The sequence below is a fragment of the Ziziphus jujuba genome, chromosome 3 (assembly GCF_031755915.1).
Source record: "Ziziphus jujuba cultivar Dongzao chromosome 3, ASM3175591v1".
NCBI lineage: Eukaryota > Viridiplantae > Streptophyta > Magnoliopsida > Rosales > Rhamnaceae > Ziziphus > Ziziphus jujuba.
The window spans coordinates 28,370,151-28,377,508 of record NC_083381.1 but is presented as its reverse complement, the minus strand read 5'-3'; the positions used below and the strand labels follow the sequence as shown (position 1 = coordinate 28,377,508).

Below are 7,358 nucleotides of genomic sequence, written 5' to 3'. Positions count from 1 at the left end.
CAAAAAGCATAATTGATTCGCAGCCAAACCGAGGAACTCATATAAAATGTCTTCCTTGCATAGCTCCCATAGTTTTCTATTATTATCATACGTTAACCTATCATTGCATCTTTTAACATGAAGTGTAGAGGGAAATGATTCCACAACATCATAACTGGAGTTTGAGTTAAATCAATAAATGAAAGCCCCAATGGACTGTTTAAATCAATAAACATGTATGAGAAATGACTAAATTAGAAGGGGATAAATACAAAAAATATCAACAAAGAAAATGGATAACAATATTTGTGAAGTATCTCTTTGACACAAGAATAATTTACTTGAATAAAAGATATTAAAGTAATAATAATAATATAAATAAAAATAGAAAGAAAAATGCATGCTGATACAAAAAAATAAAGGAAAAACAAAGTGCATTTACATTGGATATTAAGTGTTATGAAGTGGTACGAATGCAAATACTTTAAATCGAAAAACTCATTCATAGAACTCAAAGAAAGGCACTGAAAACAATATCACTAAACAATTCACTTCGTAAACCATGATTAATGCTGCAGAATAACACTACCTCAGGAAAACTTAACTCATAGAGCCCAAATCCAACTAAAGCTACCAAAGGAACAGCTGAAAGTGGACTCAAAAACTTGAAGAATAGATATAGAAAATCTAATTAACAACAGGTTCAGAATTCCAATTGTTTGTAGGACAAAACTATTTTGGAGAAAACATTAAAAGGCATCAGTGCAAACACTCAACAGCCTTAACAAATATTTGACAATAGTTTTTGTAGTCGAGTTCTATTACTTCACTTTCCTCTCCATTTTCTTCAATCTATATTCCTAGCCAACCACTGAAAACCATTCTGAATAGGATCATTACAAAATTGTTCAAGATGGTGATAAACAGGATTGGCACATGTCCTATGTATGCACAATCATACAAAGAAACTAAAAGATATTACGTGTTGCTATTTGCATTTAGATGGAAATTTCAATTTTTAAATAAAGAGAAGCACTAAAACAAAAGTTAACATCACACTGATAGAACATATTCTCTAAATGAATCAAGGAAACCAAGTTGGGCAGGAAGTGTTTCCAATAACCTACTAAACAGGTGGCTAATATTGATTTAGATTTCCCATTTTCAAAAGAAAAAGTCAAAGAGTAGTTTTAAATTCTCCAAGATTCTTCATATGCTATCACCATTAATGTAAGTACCTTAAACATTTTTTAGCACAAGAAGAATTAAGTGTATCATGTAATCAGATTAATCCAATCAAACAACCAATATCAACCAGGAAGACCAGATTGTTTATACCTTTATGTACCTTCCAAATTTAGTTCCTTGATCTTTTCTAATAGTGGAACAACAGGCTCTATGACAATATACATAGCAACCTTTGTCGTATTACCACAAAAAGTTTTAGTCTCCATACTATAAAGGAATGATAAAATATTTGGTTGTTTAACCTGAAAAGAACAAATGTGACCTTTTTATACTAGTAGGTATTGCCGAAAAATTCCTTTACAGAAGGCTAGTAACAAAAGGATAAAGTAGCTAGACAGGGAAACAAAACATGTATTAAAGCTTTAGAAAAATAGGCATACTATCAAACAAAATCTATGGACTCTGAAAAAACAACCATGTTGAGTTAATGCTTGATAAAATCAAAAATTTAAACATTTTTTTACAAAAATATTACACTTAAATTTTATCAGATTATTGGATTTCAAATTTCAGGGATGTGAGAATCTTTCATATCAATTCCCTCTTTGATTTTGATAGGTGTATGTGACAAGAAAATCCACAATGCATCAGTCCGCTAATATCTAAATTCAAAAAAGTAGCAACCAAAATATTGAAAATTGCAAATAGAAGAATACTTAAACCAATCCAAGAAAGCAAAGAGAATAAGAACTTTCTTAAGAAAAATACTAACCACATCAAAGAGTAAAACAGATGAGAACTTATAGTTCTGAGGCGCTTTACACCATTACGACCAGCAGCTAAATGTCCATCTTGGACATTACTTCCAGAAAGAGAAAATATACATATAACAGATCCATCATCCTAAAATACCAATTAAAAGTATATCAACATATCATGTATTTATATATGATAAAATTTTCTTAGATTAGAGGAACTGGAGATTGAAATTCGTAATTGACGTATAGGAAATAGCCAATAATAAGATCTTAGGAAGATCTGAGCATATAGACACATCCAAGACTTTAACAGAACAGGTTATGGAATAGCTTCACTACTAAAATTTTCTCTTCATTTGTATGAGCAAAAGCATTATATAATTTCTACCACACACACGCTACCCAATAAAACATATCAACAAACAGTTAAAATGCATATGATTTTGGCCCCAAATAATAAAACCCAAAAATAATAGCATTCTAAAAACAAGTTCAGTAATTAATAATTACTATATCCCATGTCTAAGATCCATTAACGTAATATTTTCAATTGTAATAATCAACAAAATTTCCAGAACAGCTAATAAAAATAAAAGTAAAAGCAGACCCAAAAAACTGAACGGAACAAAAAGTAAAAGAAGATTTAAGGGGGCTGAATGATCATCGTCACCTGATGAGGTTATTGTTTTAGTTGTCTCAGTGAGTCAGTGAGAAGTAGAGGAATGGGAAGAGTGGTGAGAAGAAGAAGAAGCATAAGAAGAAGAGGAAGGAGGAGTTTGTTGTAGACCAGCTCGTCGACTCTGAGGCTAAGACCGAGAAGGGCATGACAGAGCTGATTGCTGAGCCTTGGATGCTTCCTCCACTCGCTCCTCCTCCTGAAGAACTCCGATTGTCCCAAAACGCTTCGCCATTCTCTCTCACTTTCTCTTCCTCTTCTTCTTCGTGCTTCGTTTAGGGGAAAAATGGCGTAACCTTACATCTTCATTCTTTCTTTTCACTTTTGCAAAGGGTAATATGGGGATATTTGAAAATAGAAGGGTAAAACAAAAAAGGTTGGAAACGGGTGGGTAGTTTTCATTAGAGCCTTTAAAACAAGGGTATTGGGCCAAATTCCCCAATTTTTTTTAATATCCCTATGTGTGTCATATAGTACATTTCTCTTTTTTTCTTTTTTTCTTTTTTTTCCGTTCGAGTAAGGAAAAAAAATTTATAGACCTTTGCTTACAGTTTGATTTGAAACATTGACCTTTTTCCATTAAAAGCAACACATATATTCAATTCCCATAACATTATCTTTATTTTTACTTTGTTTATACAAAAAGCATGGTTAACGTTGTGCACCTTTCTTTACCATTAAAAACCTATAATACTTGCAAAATAAAACTAGAAGGCCTTTAGGGGCGCCGATGTAATACATGTCAAAGACCCTTCAACAATCAAGTTGAAAAATAAAATTTGGACATCAAAAGCTATGAGGGTTACTATTTAATACCTTTGGTAGAGATGAATTACTATGTATTTGTAACCTAAGCATGAGGTTTCCTTGAGAGACAAGAAAACCGACCCCAACCTTAATGGGCTAAGCCATAGAGTCAAATAGGGAAATTAGGGGTGCAATTTAATTTGCATCTATAGTTGGAGGGTCTTTCGTCGGCGCCTCTAAAGGTCTTCTAACATCGTTTTCTATTTTGCAAGCACCATATGTTTTCAATGGTGAAGGAAGGTGAACAAACTTTGATTATTAGTTTTTGTATAAAAAATTTTTAAATAATTAAAGAGGAGACGACAAAGAAAAACTACGCAAAGATATATGCGAAAGACAATCTTCCTATACAATCTAAATCAACCAAGTGATCAATCCATTTAGGAGCAACATCAAACAAATGGAACCCAAGGTTACAACTATAATTAATATCTAGAAGACCAAGACCAACAGCATTACTATTACGAAAGACATGCTTGATGGAAAAACCAAGGTTCTGCTTAATCAATACTCAACAATTTTGGATAATACCAAAACATGGATGATCATCTTATAGACCTGTGCTAATCTCGAAAAAGATAAGAGCATAATCCAATTCAATCAAGACATTATGAAAGTTATATACGATAACATAATAAGAGCTTTTATGACATTTAATTATATCGTTTTTAAAAAGTGCTATTATTAATAATAAATAATAGCATTTTTAATTAACTCTATACGAGTAAAAATTAATCACATAGAATTTTACTATTTATCTAATACCATTTTCAAATGTTTAATAGCATTACTAAAAAAATTTAAGAAAAAAAGTAGGAGGGAGCATGCTCATTTACTATTATTTTGTTTTTTGAGAGTCCAACAAAAAGGAACTATACCAAATAACTGGTTTTATATAGTGACATTTTATACCTTTTAATGAGACTCTAAAATGTCATTGATAATTTTTTAATTTCATTATAACTTTTAGTTACATTGGTATCAATGGCACGTGCTATAAGTATCACTAGTTTATTTAATGTCATTAAAGTGGTAATTTTGTGATATTTTCAAGTGTCATACAATGATTTAACATTACATTTTCAAATGATATAATATTTACCTAATATTACATTTATAATTGTTATCAATGTATTAATCATAGCATTTGCCATGAAATTCACTTAATATAGCATTTTCAAACGTCATAAAATGTATTTATCATCGCATTAAAAAGTGCTATGAAATCTACCAAACATAGCATTTAAAATTGCTATTAAATTGAATTAACATCACAATTATAATTGCTATTAATGTACTAAACATTGTAGTTGTTATTAAAATAACGTAAGAGCATAGAATAAATACTATTAAATGGTTATTTCAATCTGATCTTATAAGCTTGAGACTTTCACCTTGCATTTACTTTTAAAATTCATAGCAAGCCAATCATATTTAAAGAAGTCAGCATCAAAATCAAGAGCACCAATTAAAATCCAATTTCCTCGAGTATAATGACAATCACACTAAGCATGGATTGAGTTTTCATCACTCTTATGACATAAGAAGCCAAATGTAGTACTGCAAAGGCCTTTATTAAACCTACTTACATTAGTAGGTGACCTGCCATAAATTACCAGCCAACAAAAAATATGAACCCAAGGAATGATTTCAAGCTCCTACAAGAAATTCCAATTCAATTCCTTATCAATATTCAAGTTATTTTCCCAAGAAAACAAAAAAAAAACAATCGGCTGATTTTACATTAAAGCTACTATTAGGAGAAAACACCAAATCGAGGCATATGATCAAATCATTAGAAAACCAGAGCAACTTGATCAATAATTAACTTAAGAATATGATCAGATCATCAAAAAACATGAGATGAGCCCCATTCCAAACAAATTGAATGCTTTCCACATTAAAACATTGTATGATTAAATGCACCCATCTTTCAAGTAAACCAATTTTCTTCAAAATGTCTTCATGAAGCTCTAATTACTTCTATCAAAAGCCTTTTCAAGGTCAACTTTCCACATGACCATTCCTTTCTTAAATTTAGATTTGTTAAAGAGATGCAACATTTCTCGAGCCACAACAATATAATTAGTAATTTGTCTTCAAGGAGTGGAGTTGGGTGAATAGGACAAACGATTTTCTCCATCACTTTGTAAAAAGTATTACAATGACTATGGTCTAAAATTCATCATACTCTGAAGGCACTCAACTTTTGGAGTAACAGACAAAGTATCATTTAGACCTTTTGGTAAGCAACTCGGGATAACGTAATCCTTAACTAGAGTACATAAATTATTGCTAACTAAATTCCAATATTTATAAAAAATAAAAATAAAAATGCAGTAGGAAACCCATCTATGCTAGAAGCTTTCCAAAGGTCTATGTTAAAAAGAGCATTTTTAATCTCCCAATCCACAGTATATTTATTAAGAATGCATAAATGAGAATCTTCAATTCCAGAAAACATATTAGGTATGGGGTTAGCTCCGTAATTGATTGCTTTATTAGAATGAAGCTTTTCAAAATAACCAACAGACATTTCTTTCAAGACCACTTTATCAAAAATGCAAATTCCATCTTCATTTTTTAACAACTCTACTTTATTTCCGTCTCCTTTGAATCAAAGTAGAGAGATGAAAAGTACTTAGTGTTTTTGTCTACACCTTGGAGCCAATTACAATGAGATTTTTGCTTCCAAAGACACTCTTCCTGCTTTGAAACCATGTTGAGCTAAAAAATTAGCTGTTGTTCAAGATTGGGTGAATAAGAATAGTCCTCATAGCATAACTTCTTCTGACTACCATTTATTCTAGCTATTAGTGCCATAAATTTGACCAACTAGAATGCACCTGGTTCCCATGTTAGATTTTATGGATCTAAATATACATAATGAATTCCATTAATCATAAATTACTAACCTCCAAACGCAGCCATTGATAAATTAAATCTTTAATCATGCAAAATAGAAAACAATGTAAAGTAGTGCCTATGGACATACTACTCTCAAACCACTCTCAGATCTCTGAAAACTCTAATATCAAAATACCGTATGGCATATATTTGTTTCCTTGTCCTAGACCTTTTCTAGTTTCTGCAAGTCACGCTTACCCATTAATTTGAACACACACAAAATACTAATAATTTAATAATATAATAATACTAGGAAAAATATGGATAAGTCATCGGGCTTTCAAAGAGAGTTGGTCCTCCAGTCTAATGGGCCAACTGAAGTCTTATAGAAAGTGTGTGACCAATGGCCCTACTATGTAATAATAAAATAAGTCAGTCTCATTAATGGCATAAATAGGCCCTGTAAGTGAGTAATTGATTATGCTAAGTCTACAAATTATTTATTTATCTAACATTCTACCACTTGGACTGCATAATCATCATCATATATAATCCAAACTCACTTACTACAAAATCTCCCGAAACATAATACCATTTCATCTAAATATATAGCATGCTGATAGGGCACAACAATATACTAGACTAGGTAGTAGAGATTCTCTCAGTAAATCGCCCAAAACATGATACCATTTCAACTGAGCACTTTGCATGCCATAAACTCAGTGTAGGTAGTAGAGATTTACCTAACCACGTGCAGTCCCCCCAACACACAATACCATTTCATTCGAGCATATTGTGCCTCGACAGGATACATCAATATACCCAAACTAGGTAATAAGGACTCACCATGGCACCTGTGGATCAACGTACACATATGCATAGACTAATAGTCTCAACAGGCCTATAAATATAAGGAGTAATAATATATGTAATAAAATATCTCATAAATATATAATGATCCACGTACATCAATGTATCAAAATAATAAATAATACTTAACATGGATATTACTACAGAAAATATAACAAACTCCCACTGACCCACAGCAGTCTCAGCTGCCTGACAATCCCATACGGGACACATGCTTCTCAAATATGCCTACA

General features: G+C 31.6%; 1 long non-coding RNA gene across 1 annotated transcript; it reads right to left on the bottom strand.

Annotated features, from left to right (window-relative positions):
* Window positions 1-1,322: 1,322 nt before the first annotated feature.
* On the bottom strand, window positions 1,323-2,874 carry LOC112492391 (uncharacterized). Its single transcript, XR_009638453.1, has 3 exons — window positions 2,596-2,874; window positions 1,940-2,070; window positions 1,323-1,469 (listed from the first exon to the last, which is right to left on the bottom strand). It is a non-coding gene; the product is annotated as an uncharacterized LOC112492391 (long non-coding RNA).
* Window positions 2,875-7,358: the final 4,484 nt, after the last annotated feature.